Source organism: Mustela putorius, unplaced genomic scaffold (assembly GCF_011764305.1).
Source record: "Mustela putorius furo isolate JIRA1106 unplaced genomic scaffold, ASM1176430v1.1 tig00000867_pilon_pilon_pilon, whole genome shotgun sequence".
Classification (NCBI taxonomy): Eukaryota; Metazoa; Chordata; class Mammalia; order Carnivora; family Mustelidae; genus Mustela; species Mustela putorius.
This window is the reverse complement of record NW_025421501.1, coordinates 473,454-490,850: the sequence shown is the minus strand read 5'-3', so window position 1 is coordinate 490,850 and position 17,397 is coordinate 473,454.

Genomic DNA, 17,397 nt, shown 5'->3' with positions numbered 1-17,397 from the left:
AACAGGTCTTCTGGGGCACCTCTGTGGCCTTCAGTCTACTGCAGGTTCAGTAGAGGGGAAAGAGCATAGCCAGAAAGACCTGGAACGCATCCCAGCTCACCCTGCTTCTACTTTCTGGCCCTGGTCTAGCATTTCCAAGATTCCCGTAGAAGAGCTGTGAGGTTGAGAGTTGGTAGAGAGAATCTAGCATACAGCTAATACCTAGTGCATGCTCAGTGCATGGTCCTAGCATGTGTTAAAGTTAAATGGAATCGTGAATAAATATTAATAACAACAGGAGGCGGGAATCGTGTAGACTTGAGTTTTCGAGTTATTCAGCCGGAGGTATGTGTTCACCTCCACCATTTTCTAGGTCAGTGACTTTGGACAAGTTACACTAGATACTGAGCCCTCAGTATTCTCATCTGCAGACTGGGAATAATCCCTGGAGGGTTTATGATGAAAAAAAAAAATTGGAAATAATACATGTAGCATGATTAGCTGAACACATGTCATAGTCAATGTTCGGTAGAAGGAGATGGCTGTCCTTGAGTCTTCTATCTTGTGTTGTCCTTTCCCCTCCAACCTCTGCATATCTCTGGTCTATATTATTTTTATTCATAGAACCCATGCAATATTTGAACTTACTTATTTCTCATCTTGTCTTGTATCTTTCTTTCTTCATGCCACCTCTTTGATGAGAGCCAGATTTGCCCATCATGTTCATCATTACTCCATCCTGAGGACCTCCTGTGTGTAAGACACATGATAAATCCTGGCTAAATAAACAAAATAATAATAATAATAATAATAACTATTGTTACCGATATAGATACACCAGACTAAAAGAATCCTGCAGGTTTTCATATATTTAACTGTTTTTTGTATTAAAAGGAGTTTTTGACATTTACACGAGGATGATTGTCTCAAATATCTTACACTCTGGTACAATGTTGGCATGCTCTTTTGCCTAAAATTCAGCAATTCATAATGTATGCATTCTTCTGTAAATAGGTCTTATTAACATAAAATATATCTTAAACATCTGTTCTCATACCTCTGTACTTTAATAATAGTGATCTGCTTTTAATCACTGAGTGTTGATGACAAAGGGACTTACGAAGGGGGACTTAATCATGGTCATGAATAGATTGGATTAAATTGAAAAATCTAGCTTTGCTTTCAAGAGATTATTGGGCCAGTCATCATACCCACCAAGCAATATAAGTGGAGTCTTCCTTAAAAGTCTCCTGACTTCTGACTTTGGCAGAGTTGCTAAGAGGCAGAAGACCATGGGAAGGCGAGAATGTACAAAGGAAATGAATGGAAGACATTCCAGTTTTAAATTTATTCCCTGCAGAGAAAATACTATTTGGCATTGAACAGCATCGATTCAGTGACAGTTCATTTCATTGACCATTTTTTTGGTCTTGTTATGCCCCCAAATTTCTATAAGGTCACATTGAATTTGACCAATAGTAGCATTTGAAGTAATTGACCCAAGCGATTGTCCTTAAAACAAGCTCTTTCTCCACCTTATCATGCTAAGCTCATTTTCCTCCAAACCCCACTGGTTCTTTCTTCTTACATTTCTTTTCTGACTTCTCTTCCTTTACCCAGTCTTTATGGGAAACACCATATGGAACATCAAAGGTCTCAGAGCCTGGTATTCTTCATTGTTTTAATTTAAGCTCTTTCTTCAGGCCCTGATTAAATATACTTCCATAGATTTAAGTACATTCCATAAGCTAGTGGCTTCCATATTTACGCCTTCAGTCCCAACTTCTCCATTGAGCTCCAGGTGTGTGTCTGTTTGACATCTCCTTGCAGATGTCCAATGAGCATCTCAAACTTGGCAAGACCAAAACTCTACTCTTGATTCTTTCTTCCAGGCCATCGTGGAATCCTTGTTTCCCCATTTATGTAAGTAAAACAATCACTCTCTGGGTTGCTGAGGCCGAAGACCTAGAAGCCAACCTTGATTACCCCCTTTCCTTTGTGCCCCACATCGAATCCTTCAGGAGATCCCATTGGCTCTACCCCCAAAATACATTTCAATATCTTCTCTAATTAGTATCTTCACCAGTAATACTCCTCTCCGCAGAACATGAGTTCTGTCCTGGAAAATGATAAGAGTCTCCTCAATGGTATTCATGTGGTCTCTCTTGTCCCCCAGATTTTATTCACCAGGCATCACTAGAGTAATCGTTTAAGGATGTAAATAGTATCATAATACTTTTAACTGAAAATCCTCAATGGTTTTCCTATCGCACCTAGAATAAGCTCCATACTCCTCTCCGTGTCTTAAAAGATGCTAAATGATCTAATCCATACCTCTTCAATGTCATATGTGTTCAATGAATGAATGAGTAGGTAAATAAATAAATAAATAAAAGGAACAGAGTTGGTGGTTATGAGTGTGGGCTCTGGTATTAGATTACCCATGGTTGTGTCTTGGACCCGCCAACTAATAGCCATGGGGTCTGTCAGATTTAACTCTCTAAGGACTGTTTCTGATTTTAAGCGATAGAAACTAGCTGAAATTACAAGAGAGAATTTATTAGCTTGCTAAATCCGGAAATTCAAGGGATTCTTCTGACTTTGGGTATATTTGGTTATAGGTACTCAGATGCTACCATTAGGAATTTGTCCCTTCTTTGCCATAAACCACCACCGATACCTCATTATGGTCTTCAAACTCAAGCAAACTCTACCCACAATGGGGCAGAGATATCTCTGTTTTCATCTTGTTATGTAGCTGACAATTCTATAGGAAAGAATATTTTTTATTTTAGCAAGTCTTGAGAGTTTTAGAAAAACTCAGTTGGCTTTGGATCATTTGCTTAATCCTGAATCAAGGACTATGGCTAAGGGATGACTAGTGTTGGCTCCTGTACCTATTCCTCAAAGTTAGGCTGGCTCCATTCTTCCTAAGGATATAAGGGAGGACCAGCTCCCCAGAGAGCTGTTTTGGGTCTTTCACATGCAAAATAAAGCAAGAGTTTCTCCTTTGTATATATAAGGCTCATAACACAATGCCCTGCATACAGTCAGTAATCCATTAACCAGATACAAACACCACAAGGAAAACTTTGGGGTGTGGACCAAGTTCTACTTAGATAAAACATTATAGTCCTAAAAACTCCTACCACTGAGCAAGAAAGACATGAAAATGAATAAATATGATTTCTGTGTTTGCTCCATGTTCTAGAACATCACCACAAAATGTACCTAAGGAAAGAAGAAAGGAAATAAAAAAGTTACAAGCAAAAATCAACAAGTCAGAAAACAGAAAATAGTACCTCTCAATTGCCTTTCTGAACAAAAGAAATAAATGCACAGAACTCCAGCACACTTAAACACTTACTAAAAGGGCCGGAGGGGGGGGTGGAGAAACACGGGTGCACTAAGTAAGAATTAGAATTATAATACAAAGAGATACCATGTTTTTAAAAATTAAAATTTCATGTATATACAATTTGAATAACTTGATGAATAGAATAATTTTAGCCTGTTCTTCACGTATATTACACAAATATCGTACTGATAAAGCATGAATACATTATCACAAAAGAAATCATTAAGTACAGCAAGAAAAAGAATGTCTCCTTTTCACATTTCTTTGCTTGCTTTCTTCTTAAAAATAATCACTTTCAGGAGTTGGGTTTTCATTCGTTTCCCCCATGAATCCATTTACAAATGTATGGATTTATGCCTTCTGTGTTATATGGAAAAATCCACATGTGAGTTAATATTATCCATACCCCTCTGAAATGTACTTTTTCGCTTAAGCAAATGAGTTGGTGATAAATCTAGTGCTGACATATGGGTCTATCTCATCCAACGTCCCAGCCTTAGAGCGCTTCTCAGGAACGTCTGCCTTTTAAATTATTTAACTGCTTCTCTGTTGATGGACATTTCGGATGCTAACAATTTTGTTATTACAAATAGCATCTCTGTGCATCTTTGGATGTAAGTGCAAATACTTATTTAGCATAAATTCCTGGAAGGATTTATCATTTCTGTTTTGACAGAGAGTGGCAACTTGCCTTCGTAGAAATCAACACCAATACAGTTTTCATAGAACTGTTTCAGATTTTCTATTTTCTGCTCATTCTTGAAAACACTTTCTATCACCGATGTTTTTTCTCTGCTAATTGGATGAGGCCACCCCATAATTCATTCCGTGCATTTCCCTGCTCCCCAACAGCAATCTCTACTCCTCATTGATCAGAAGAGACAGGGCGAGAAAGGTGCTCTCCTCCGTTGTATTCCCTCCTGACTTGGGAATATTTGTAAAAATTCTCAGGATTATGTCTGTTCACCGGGATGGGTTCTGGGGATTAAACAGCAGAGACAGGAGCAGAATCAAGCTTTATTACCCTGTTCTGTTCTGAATGAATCAGATTTATTTTCTTTTTCTTTCTTTTTTTTAATTGATGAAGTTTGGAATGGGAGAGAGGTAGGTTGTTTCTTCATTTTTTACTCATTTCTGCAGGTATTGGGAAAGAGATTTTCTGTGAAGGCATTTCAATTTTTTAAAAAGATTTTTTTTTTTAAATTTTCCTTATTTGAGAGAGAGCAAGAGCGAGAGAGAAGCAGATTCCCCGCGGAGCAGGGAGCTCAATGCTGGCCTTGATCCCAGGACCCCGGGATGATGACTTGAGCAGAAGACAGACACTTAATGGACTGAGCCACCCAGGGACCCAAGACACTTCAATTTTAAGGCAGAAATCTAGTTGATTTTTTTCTATGAATGCAATAGTGTCTTGATCTTCACAGATGGTATTAATTTCCTTTTTTAAAAAAAGATTTTATTTATTCACTTATTTATTAGAGAAAGAGAGAGCACAAGCACAGGATATGAACAGAGGGAGAAGCAAACTCCCCACCAAGCAGGGATCCCAATGCAGGACTGGATCCCAGGACTCTGGGATCATGACCTGAGTCAAAGGTAGACAGCCAACCAACTGAACCACATAGGCACTCCTTAATTTTAGTTTTTAAAGTGTTTTTCAGGGGCGCCTGGGGTGGCTTAGTTAGTAAAGGGACTGACTCTTGATTTCGGCTCAAGTTATGATCTCAGGGTCCTGGGATCGAGCCCTGAGTTGGGCTCCTGCTCTGTGAGGAGTCTGTTTGAGACTCTCTCTCTCTCCCTCCTCCCCCTCCTCCACCGCAAATAAATAAACCAAGTCTTAAAAAAAAAGTAAGAAGGGTCTTTGTAGATATTTCCTTGGTCCACCATTTTACCTACAGATATTGTTTTTTCTTTTAATGTGATTAAGTATTGATCTGTCCCGGTGGTTCAAAGCAGGTTAAACCAAATGTCATTACTGATATTCAGCCGTTTTGTAACCTACAAAAATAGCAATTTATATCTGGCTTATCTTTAAGAATCTCTGTTTTTCCGTCTAAGCTTTTCTCTGTGGTTTGGCCACTGACGAGGGGTCAGGAGTTGTTTTCCAGATGAGGTGGGCTGGTCCTTTTGGGAACCAGAGCCTCTGAGGGTTTCCCCAGGCTGGGCCACACAGCAATCAGTGTGGGAGGAAGAGGCAGAGGAAGAGGGTTGAACGTCATTTTCCATTTCATCCCCCTGATGAATTGCCCTTTGCTTTTTGAACCTACTTGTTGCCTGTGACATTGGGACTACGTGGGACCACTCTCCTCTCCAAAACTATTCTTCCTACAATATTTCAGACTGGCTTGGCTCAACGTAACTAATCTATTTTTCTGTCTTGCTTTCGTCCATTCAGCAACATTTCCAGTCTCCTGGTTACATTGTTTTCCTTTCAGGGTGGGGTGGAGTGGGGTGGGGGTGGGGCGGGGGTGGGGCTTGAGGTAATTGATTCACTTTGAGCAGGTGAAGACAGGGATGAGCCTGCCCTTTACCATCTTGATCTCATTTCTCATAAATGACTTTAAGGAATAATTACTGAATCAAAAAATGCTAGAAATTCTGAATATAACAGCCATGAAGAAAAGTTTGAATCGTCACTGAGTACCTTTTCTATTAGGCTCTCGATCTGAATCGTCATAGGGATAATTTTGATATTACTGTCAGGAAATATCTAATCTCTAAATGATTTATACTCTTGCAGACCACTTAAAAAATATAGAAAACTTTCACGTCATTTTAGAAATTCAGCTTAGAAACACTAGAAGACCCCCGACAAAAATGGAACACAACAAAAGGCCGGCCTATTTTTTTTTTTTAATTTATTTTTTAAAAGTCACTATTTATTGGGGCACCTGGACAGTTCAGTCCATGAAGCAACTGCCTTCAGCTCAGATCATGATCTCAGGGTCCTGGGATCAAGTCCCTGCTGGACCCTCCTTGCTCAGGGAGGAAGGCTGCTTCTTGCTCTCCCTTTGTCCTTTTCCCCCACTTGTGCTCAGTTGTTCTCTCTCTCTCTGTGTATCTCTTAATTAATCCCCTAGGGCGCCTGGGTGGCTCAGTGGGTTAAGCTGCTGCCTTTGGCTCAGGTCATGATCTCAGGGTCCTGGGATCGAGTCCCGCATCGGGCTCTCTGCTCAGCAGGGAGCCTGCTTCCTCCTCTCTCTCTCTCTGCCTGCCTCTCTGCCTACTTGTAATCTCTCTCTGTCAAATAAATAAATAAAATCTTAAAAAAAAACAAAAACAAAAAAACAAAAAAAAACCCTAAAACAGTCTTTAGAAAAAAAAAGATCTAGGGGCACCTGGGTGGCTCGGTCTGTTAAGTCTCTGCCTTCAGCTCAGGTCTTGATCCCACAGTCTCTGGATACAGGCCCACACTGGGCTTCCTGCTCAGTGGGGAGTCTGCTTCTCCCTCTGCCCCTCACCCTATTATTATTAAAAACAAATAAATAAAATCTTTAAAAGGAAAGAAAAAAAAAGAACTAAAATTGCCTTTAAAAAGTTTCTTTATTCATTTTAGAGAGAGAGCATGCACACGAGGGGACGGGGTCATAGGAAGTGGGAGAGGGAGAAAGAAATCAAAAGCAGATGCCGCACTGAATGTGAAGCCCAACCCGGGGCTTGATCTCACAACAGCGAGATCATGACCTGAGCCAAAACCAAGAGCCTTCACCTACTGAGCCACCTAGGTGCCCCAAAGGGCTGGACCTTTAAAGGACTACAGATGGAAGAAAATAAAAACCTTAGCAAAAAATACTCAATAGCAAAATAAAATAAAATAAAAATACCACCACCACCAAGGAGGCAAATGTGAGTACACTTCAACATTAAAACAAATAATGTACCACAAATATGGCTCGATCACACATAAATAAATAAGTAAACAAAACAAAGCAAGACATTCCCCGCCCCCACCCAAGTATCTTAGTAGATATCTTAGTATTAGTATCTGCTCTAAATAAAATCCAAACCAATTTATAATGAATGTGCATTTTTAATACTAGAAATAAAGTTAGCTAATTCTTTAATGAGAGGAAGAATTCATCGTGGGAAAAAAGACAAATACCATACTTAATGATCAAAGTATAGAAGCATTTCATTAATAACATAAGCAGAAGAAAGATACATGATTTTTTACTATTATTTCCCATTATTCTTAACAGTTTTTTAAAAAATTTAAAAAGACTTACTTAGTTAATTCATTTAGTGAGAGAAAGAGAGAGAGCAAGGGGAGGGCAGAGGGTGAGGGAGAGAATCTCAAGCAGACTCCAGGCTGAGTGTGGTCATGCATCCCATGACCCATGAGGTCATGACCTGAGCTGAAATCGGGAATCAGACACTCAATCAAATGAGCCACCCAGATGCATGGTGTTCTTAGAGTTTGAACCAATGCAACATGGCAAGAAAAATGAATGAGTTGGATTTTTTGGAAAAAGGATTTAAAAATTTTTACCAACTAGAAATTAGGTCATTGAGAGAGCATTGAAAGCATTGAAAGTAATAGGTGTTCCCAGTAAAGGTGCAAGTTACTGGAAGTATTTGGAAAAGTTCATAGCCTGCTTAGATTCAGGGGGGAAGAAATCATGAAAATATCATGGCGGAAAGATTCATCCCCAGAAGAGTCATTCATCTAAATCCCTTAGGAACAACCACAGCAAACAATGCAAGGAATTTTATGAAGGCAATGAAAAATTGTCTGTGTCATACAATAGAATAAAGTGTTCATGTTCCTTGAAGGGGTCAGAATATATTATATTATAAATAGGTGAATTCCATCCTCTTCCCCCCCACCAAGCAATCAATAAATGTAATGATAGACCAATAAAAATGTTAGCAGTCTGTTTTGGGGGTGACTGACCTAAGAAGCCTAAAACTGGGGGGAGAATAAACATGTGAGAATAATCAAGACACCTGAAATGATAGTATTTGGAGTCTTCGAGTGAAAGTATATAATAAATACCAATATTGTGTAGTTCTGATGACAGTGACAGATCCATGGACCTAGATAAAATGTCCCAGCACAGATTCAAGTACATGCCAATTTAAATACAAGATAAATGTGTCATTTCAAGTCAGCTGAGGAACAGAATGGGTATTAGGAAAACTAGTTCATCATTTGGGGGAAAAAAAGTTAGATGGTTGTTATTACAGACAGAGAAACTGATTAGGTTAGAAGCTCCCTCAGAGGATCTCTTTCTTGGCAACTCTCCCTAGCCTTGCCCTTACTCCCCATTTAGGAACAAAAACAAAGAGATCTAATCATATACAAGCAAAGAAGGGACTGTTTCGGAAATGACTATACAGCCCTGTCTAAAAACATTGTTTTGTCCTGTGTAAAGGGTCTTTAAAAGTCACATTCTTATATAGGCTGGGATGTGAGTTCTTCTAAGTCCTTTAACAGGGGGACACCTGTGTCATAGGTCAAGCTGTAAAAAGCGAAGAAGTGAGCTTGGACATCCAGTGTTTTAACTAGTAAAAATAAGCAACTTCTTTGCAGTTTCAGCTTATATAATTCCCGCAGTTAAAGGAGAGAATGCTAATGGAGAAGAGGCAATCAGACTGGACGCAATGCTCCTTTACCCTCCAGAGAAGTGACATTGGCAAAATCCGTTTCTGTTTCTCATCTTCTCTCTCTCTCTCTCTCCCTCTCTCCCACCTCCCTTCTTTCCTTCTCTCTCTCTTTCCCTTCCTCTTTCCCTCCTGTCCCCATTCTTGTCCTGGAAAGACTGCAAGAATTACGGAGGTGATCAGGGACAGAAGAAGATCATCTTCAGGTCCTAGGAAATGAAAATGGTAAGAATGAGCAGAAGCCTCCAGAGGAGAAAGCCTGTAGGAGTTCTAACACCGAGGAATTTTCTAGAACACCTACAGGTGTGAACAAGGCACAACAACACCCTTCTGAGCTACACAACTTAGGACATGTTTCCTCATCTTCCTCAAGCCTCAACCTTTCCATCTGTCAAATAGGACTAATAAAACTCACTCTCACAGGAGAACCAAGGAAAACCTGGTTGTGAGTCACTTAACACAGGTAAGAGCTCATCAGTATTAGCTATTATCAGTTAGCCAATTGTGTTGATGCATGTCTGTTGTGGTTTGAATTGCGTCCTCCTAAAAGTCATGTTCATGTCCTAATCCTTAATACCCGTGAACATGAACTTTTCTAAAAAAGGGTCTTTACAGCTGTAATTAATATTTCAGAGGGAGTATGGCTCTGCTGACACCTTGATTTCAGACTTTTAATCTCTAGAATGAGGGGAAAATAACTTTATGTTGGTGAAAACTACCCAGTTTGTGGCCATTTGATATGGCAGCCCTAAAAAAATCAAACAGTGTACGGTAACTAATTTTGTGCTTTTATTTGCTTAGTGGTATGACTGAAGAAGCTATGTTATTGCGTAGAAAATAATAATCAGGACTAAAAAGAAAAGGAAAAACCATCTGCGGAAAGATGTGCCATCCATGGGTGTTTGAAGGCATGCCTTCTAGGGGCTCATGAGAAAACCACAGGTAGGGATCTATACCTACCTCCGTGAGTGCTTCAGGGATAAAAATCTCTGCCTGGGAAGTCAGGTGTGCCCAAGAGAACTTTCTTGTGCTTTTGAAAACTGAACTGAGTTTCCATTCTAGCGTTTCTAAGTGGTAGAAATGTACTCTCATTCCATTCTTGATCATCTCAGGGTCACTTCCGGTTCCCTTGTCCCGGAAACCCTTGTAAATCTTTCAGGTCCCACCCAGTGTCTCCTGTTTGGTCTTGGAGAGTCCCGAGATGTCATAGAGAATATGGGCTTTGGCCACCATTACCCATTCATGGGGCGACTGATGAGCTGCCCTTTTGCCCTACCCATGTTTTATGCCTTGTTCTAGACGGCCAGCCTTCTCAGTTATTCTGGGTCCTTCTCCAAGCCTCTAGAGCTTCGAAGGACCCCCAAAGAATTGTTGTGGGTACTTTGTGAAAAGGAGCACCAAAGCTCTTCTGAACTCTCCTTTGCTCTCAGATTCTCAGGCTCAGCCCATGTCTCTCCTCCAGGTCCTACTGAATGGGTGCCTTGGAGTGGAAGGGACAGGACATTGGCTCTTGCTCAGAAAGCACCAGCATGTTGTTCTCTTCCTTTCTCTCTGATTTATCCCTGCTTAAAGGGCAAAGAAAAATTCTGAATCTCCTATACAGGTGGGGAAGCAGGGAAACTCACTCAGACCCCCCTTACATTTCAGATGTATTATTTATATCCTACATCCTTCTCAAGCTCACTCAAAAGATTAACTTAATTTTATCTGCTATGAAAAGTGAATATTGTCTTTAAAATAAAAGAAAGAGGAGCACCTCTGTGGCTCAGTGGGTCAAAGCCTCTGCCTTCGGCTCAGGTCATGATCTCAGGGTCCTGGGATCGAGCCCTGCGTCGGGCTCTCTGCTGACCAGGGAGCCTTTTCCTCCCTCTCTCTGCCTGCCTCTCTGCCTACTTGTGATCTCTCTCTATCAAATAAATAAATAAAATCTAAAATAAAATAAAGCACCAGTATTACCATCAAACAAACAAAAAGTTATGGACTCAGTGTCTTCCATGTTGAGAAAAGAAACTGAGGAAGAATAAAATAATCACATAACCCTCCATGAGCCAAATTTTAGGTCAATGTCACTTATTTAAATAGGTCCAGTTTTTCAACAATCAGTTGTTTGTTCTGATGCTTTAGTGGGATGGTCAGCCTATGGCACAAATGTCTCCTGACGCTTTTGCATGCTAATTCAATTTTTGGTAGGGTGTATTTTGAAACCTGCACCCCTTTCTTTCCATCTGGGAGAGAATCTGAAATAATTGAGCCAGAACAGAAGCAAGAAGCAGCTCGGGGAAAGCTTTATGTAATGATCAATCTTCCCTGTTATTTTTGGTGAAATCAATAATTCATGAAAATTACCATTTGTCAAGTCCTTAGATAAAATCCCATCCCCTAGGGGTGGTGGGCCCCTGGAGAAATTACAGAACAAAGGAAATCCCAGATACTTGGGGAAAGGTCCTCCACCTGATCTCGAAGTAAACCAGGCTCTCACTATAGGCAGCTGAGACCCCACCATGTTCACAAAACATGTGTCCTCTGAGGTTCCTAACAATATTAGGCTCCACACAGTTTAGGGTTATGTTTCTGGATCTGTGTTCCTCAGAACAATGAATGTTATGAGATAGGACATGGGTAAAGGGAATCCATTGTCCTAAAGTCTTGAAAACGTGGGATTAAGCGAAATCTGCCTTTACTGAAAAGTCATCTCAGAAACTATCATATGATAATATTTAACAGGAATCCCCCAGACTTCTTCATAGTGCCCTGTCATAATTTTTGTTTGTTTCTCAATCTGGAACAACCACTGCAGTCCTCTCCCAGTGCAAAACTCATACTCCTTCTTCAACAAGGACCTTCTAAATTCCACCTACTATGGGAATTCCTGGTCATCTCTCTATCTGATTTGAACTTTCAATAACCCACAGTGTGGAAATCACAAATTGTTAGTCATCGTCTCACTCGCAATTGGGAAAACCATTTTTCCCCCGGTGTGAGGTGAGTGAGGACCACATCTGACTTAGAGGACAATCGAGAGTCCCTGTGACCTCGTTTCCAGCCTGCCTCATCATTTGCTGAGAATTGACTCGACACCAGGGCTGTATTTTCAATTCTGAACGGGACTTGACCCAGCTTCCATTCCGGCTTGTCCCTTTGACCGCTACCTACCCCACCCCATCTCTCCAATCCTGCTGGCACATCACCAGGTCAATTTAAAGCGAGGAACAAGCCTACATGACCGCAGAGATAGAGAGAAAAGCCAACTGGCAAACAAACACCAGACCAGCCAGGGATGGACCAATTCAATGGCAATACTTCGGGTCAGTTCTGACTTCTGTTTCTCCTTCATCTGCTGTATCTACGCTGTCATGTTTCTTGCTTTATGAGATATTTTAGATTTTCTCTTCCTCTTTGTGGCCCCCCTGCAGACACTGTAGTTTGGGATGCTATGATTTCAGGGTGAGTATTTATTTAATTCAGCTTCTTCGCTGGCTTGTCTGCTTCAAGATTTTCTACCTTATCCAGCATTCAGATCTCAAAGTCATTTTCTAAAATGCTACCTTGATGAATCCTGGGGCTGTGAACAAGAAATCAGGCACTTGAATTTGAGGTATGAAGATCCTGGACCTTCTTATTTATTTATTTTTTTTTTGTCTCTTTGTTTTTCTCTGTTTTGATTAGAAGTAAGCCCAAATATGTGGGACCAGGTAGTTTTATGTCCAAGCAGGGATGTATCAACCTTCTATTCTCTTAATATTGTTGTGATTGAAATCAGTTCTGAGAAGCAAAAAAATATTCATGAATGATAAAGCTTTTAAAAACTATATTGGAATGATGTGCACGTAAAAGTCAGAACGATCCGTATATTTGTTGCATAAGAGTCATTGATTATTGGGTTTCGAAAGCAAGAATTTCTATAGCATAGTTAAAAAAAAAAAAAGCAGTAATGTGTCAAACCTCTCATCAGACAAGTACGAAGATGACTTAAAATATCCAGATTAGCCTACCTGTGAGAGCTACACTTTCTGGAATCAGGCCAGGTGGTGAACAGTTGAGGCCTGGCTGGTATGTGGGGGCAGAAGATGAGGGACAATCCGACACCTGGTAGGTCTCACCTCACAAGCACACTAGGTACAGTTCAGGGTCATTAATAAGATCACCAGTGGGAACATCTGGTCATGTGGCAAGAAATTCTGTATGGTGCAATAGGAAACGAGATCTGATTCTCTTGAGGCAAGACATGCTGCCTAAAATCTCAAAGAACATTGGACAGAACAGAATTTACTCCAGTGTGGAGATGAATCAGGACTCAGACCAATTCTCCCAGAACTGACCACTTTCCCTGGCTCACCTTTGTTTCCTTTGATAATTTCTTCCTCAGGCAGGTTCTTCCCTCCTGGAATAAAGGATGGTGGCCAGCAGCTCCAGATTATGTCCTGCCCACCTAGGGCAAGGGCACAGATTTCCAAGAATCCCACCCAAGTCCTGTCCTTGAACCTTTGGGTCTGGCTTATTTACTTGCATTTTGGAAAACTAGGTGCTGCCCTGACCGGGAGACAGATTGCTCTGACATTGAGAAAGTTGCAAGGGGTGAGTTTAGCGGTATTGAGATTTTTATGGCATGAGTGTAAGAAGGAGTTTTTGCCAGCAGGACAACCTGGATGCTGGTTTTAGAAAAAGGGCAGACAAACATCATAGGTGACCACTGCCCTCCTACCTCTGGTACGAATGGTCAGAGGTGCTTTCTGGTCCTTCGCAGGACCTTGTCACAGGCAAACTTCATCCTGGAGACTTCCAGCACCCATCTAAGTGCCCATTCACATTGATCAAGGTGCTTTGTCCTCAAAACACTGTCCCGCCTTCTGACAGGAAATTGTTACAGAGCAGCAATGACTACCATGCTGACGATGTCTCCTGGGATGAATCAAGGTGGGTCAGACCTATACACCCCAAGTACGGCCCATTGCTAACAGTCCTTCAGTCCTCACGTTCCCCTTTCTGATGAACAGTGCATTTTTTAAAAAAAGATTTTATTTATTTATTTATTTAACTCAGAGAGGCACAGCGAGAGAGGGAACACAAGCAGAGGTGGTGGGAGAAGGAGAAGCAGGCTTCCCACTGAGCAGGGAGCCGGATGTGGGGCTCCATCCCAGGACCCTGGGATCAGGACCGGAGCTGAAGGCATATGCTTAATGACTGAGCCACCCAGGTGCCCCATAACAGGGACATTTTTTGAGGCTATTTTTGACCGAAGTTGATCCCGAGGGGACTTTAAGATAATTCCTGGATGCAAAATGTCTGAGGCAAGTGTTGAGAGGGAGACAACTGAGGGTAACAGCAATGTTGGGTGAGACCATGATAAAAGGAACATGGCTTCTTATCTGGTGACGTCATTCTCAGGAAGGGTGAGTCCCCCAGAGAAAATACAAGAGATGCGTAGTTAAACAGAGACTAGCGTAATTCAGAAGCCCAAGTCAAGTCATGAGGCTACCAAAATCACACTTCTGCTTCTAGGAAACTTTCCTTAAATGAATAGATAAATATAAATGCTTTCTTGGGGGCTAAAATCAGTCTAAATAAAGATTTGGTCCGTTATTAATTCAGCATTTACTACCACCATTGGTTGTGTCCACCACATTCGTACTTACACGCTGCGATCCCTGCTCCCAACCAATTCCTCAGGACCCATTTTGAAATCCACCACCTTCCCCAAGCCCCTCCCCACCTAATTTCCAGCTAATTGTGGACTGTCACAATGGCTCTGTTCTAGGAGGGTCAGTGACTGGGCTGGCGCAGCCTGCCCTCCAGTCTTGATCCTGCTGAGAAAGCTTTTATGGGAAGAAGTCTTCCTAAGAAAGCAAGTGTTTTCCTGTTGATCTCCGCAGATGTCCTATAAAAGTAGACTCTCAAGAAAATCACACAACGTCCTCAGCATCTGGCTGCTGCTTTCTTCTCTATGGTCATTTCTGGGTCACTTCTGGCTCCCTCCAATGGCTTCCCCAGGCCAAGCCCACGCTTGGTTCATGCTGAAACACAGTTAACCACACACAGCGCCCTGTCTTGACTTGACCTTTCTGTGAGGTGCTCTCAGATAGGAATGCCCAGCTCCATATTTTCCTGGGGTCATTAGTTCGTCCACATACCTTTACTGGGCATCTCCTTATAGCAGTTGATACTACATAGGAACGGTTTCAGGCTCTGTGGGGTGCTTACACTCTCATGGAGAGACGTAGCACAGGCGCGCTCTGATAACATTACAAAGCCCCATAAAATCTGTAGGGACACTGTTGGGGACTGGGAGAATCTGCCTGGGGAGATTTGCTCAAAAGCAAGGGTGAGGGATGGACCCGAAGGGATCTTTGAAGATGTGTTGTTCCAGCAGATAGCTGAAGGGTGGAGGGATGCGTATTATAGGGAGAGACACGGTGCACCTTGAGACAGTAAGGGGAGGGCATAACCAAGCACTGACAATGAATTTGGTGAACACAATGTCAGGTACGTGAGTTGAATACAGTGCAAGTTTGCATTCTAAGGACTGTGTGTATGTGTTTCGTCTCATTCAGGTTATAAGCTCCTAAGGCTCCCGTTTCCCCGTTTGTGGGACATACTCTGCTCTCTGGGATGCGTTTTACTCCCTGTTCCTGCACCTGTTACGTCAGTGGGCTCCCGGCCTCTCTGGCTTCCATGCTGGTGTGGCGAGCGGGGTGGGAAGGACACGGCAGGAGGGCTGGGAGTAAGGGACAGACAGCAAAGGAACAGGACAGTGGAGGGCCATAGGAATGTCTTCTGGGGTAAGGGGAGGTTAAAAAAAAAAGGTCCAAACGAGGTACCCCAAGTTGAGCATTCGTGGGTCTGTTATTACAGGCTAAAGGATGCTATCTATCTATATTGTCCACACTGCTAGAAAGTCTTAGTATTTAAAAAAAAAATTAAGATATTTTTTTATTTGTCAGAGAGAGAGCGTGAGAAACCATGAGTAAGGGGAGGGATTGAGGGAAAAAACAGTCTCCCCACTTAGCAAGTAGCCTGATGCAGAACTCGATCCCAGGACCCCAGGATCATGACCTGAGCCAAAGGCAGACACTTCATCAACTGAGCCACCCAGGTGCCCCAAAAGTTTTAGTATTTTTAAAGAACTATGTTTAATTGGGTGCCTCCGTGGCTCAGTTGGTTGGGCGGCTGCCTTTGGCTCAGGTCATGATCCTGGAGTCCCAGGATCGAGTCCTGTATCGGGCTCCCTGCTCAGTGGGGAGTCTGCTTCTCCCTCTGACCTTCCCCCTCTTGCGCTCTGTCTCATTGTCTCCTTCTTAAATAAATAAATAAATAAATAAAATCTTAAAAAAAATTATGTTTATCTATCTCATATATACCTATCCACCTCTCTCTATATATATTTATCTCTATATAGAAAGAACTTATGTATATAACACTATATAGAAATGCATATAAATAACATATATGATATAGAAATAACTAGCCAATATATTAATCATGGTCATCTCTGGGCAATAAAAATGGAAACTGGGGATATGATTTGTTTTATTCTTGATACCTTTTCATGTACCGCATTTTAAAAATAGCACACATTCTTGCTTCTGGGGCAAGTAGGAGAAAGGCATCTGTAAAGATGTTCTTCCTTCTAAAATGTAAACCCTCTGTGGGTGGGGCATGAGAGAAGATAAGAGGGGGTCCTCTGTACGGTAGAGCGAATGGGTTTATGGGATCCAGGGCTGGGGGAGGCCTGAGGGTAGGCACTGAGTGAGGATGCTGGCACAGGGGTGGGTACCCACTAGGGAGAGAGAAGAAGGAGGCTAGAAGTCAACCTCACCTATTCAACCCTGAATACAGTATCAGCTTCTATGGTAACAAAAGCTTTTCCTAGCAGAACCTATCACTTTTTTTGTTTTTTGTTTTTTAAGATTTTATTTACTTATTTATTTGACAGACACAGAGAGAGAGATCACAAGCAGACAGAGAGAAGGGGGGAAGCAGGCTCCCTTCTGAGTAGAGAGCCTGATGCGGGGCTCGATCCCAGGACCCTGAGATCATGACCTGAGCCGAAAGCAGAGGCTTAACCCACTGAGCCACCCAGGCACTCCCACCTTGTCACTTTTAAGGAGTAGCTATGCACTCTAACAAGGAAGGATGGAAGAAAGGCAGAAGTAAGGAGAAATTGCAACACAGTCCATTGTGCTCTTTGGTATTTTCATGGCCATTGTTCCTCTTGGAAAGCGCCTGTTTAATAATGATGAGCTGGAATTGTTTTCCACTCTAGTAAATGCATCGAGTGGATCAAAGACAAAGCATATTATGATTCTCATAATGTTATCCGAGACTTTAATCAGTATTCTCCATGTCCTTCTCATGATCAGACATAACGCCACATTCTTCTCACCTGATGTTTGGTCAAGACTCTTTCTTTCCCTCTTTCCCTGAAACATTGTACTTCCTTTGCAAATACCCCCCCCCCC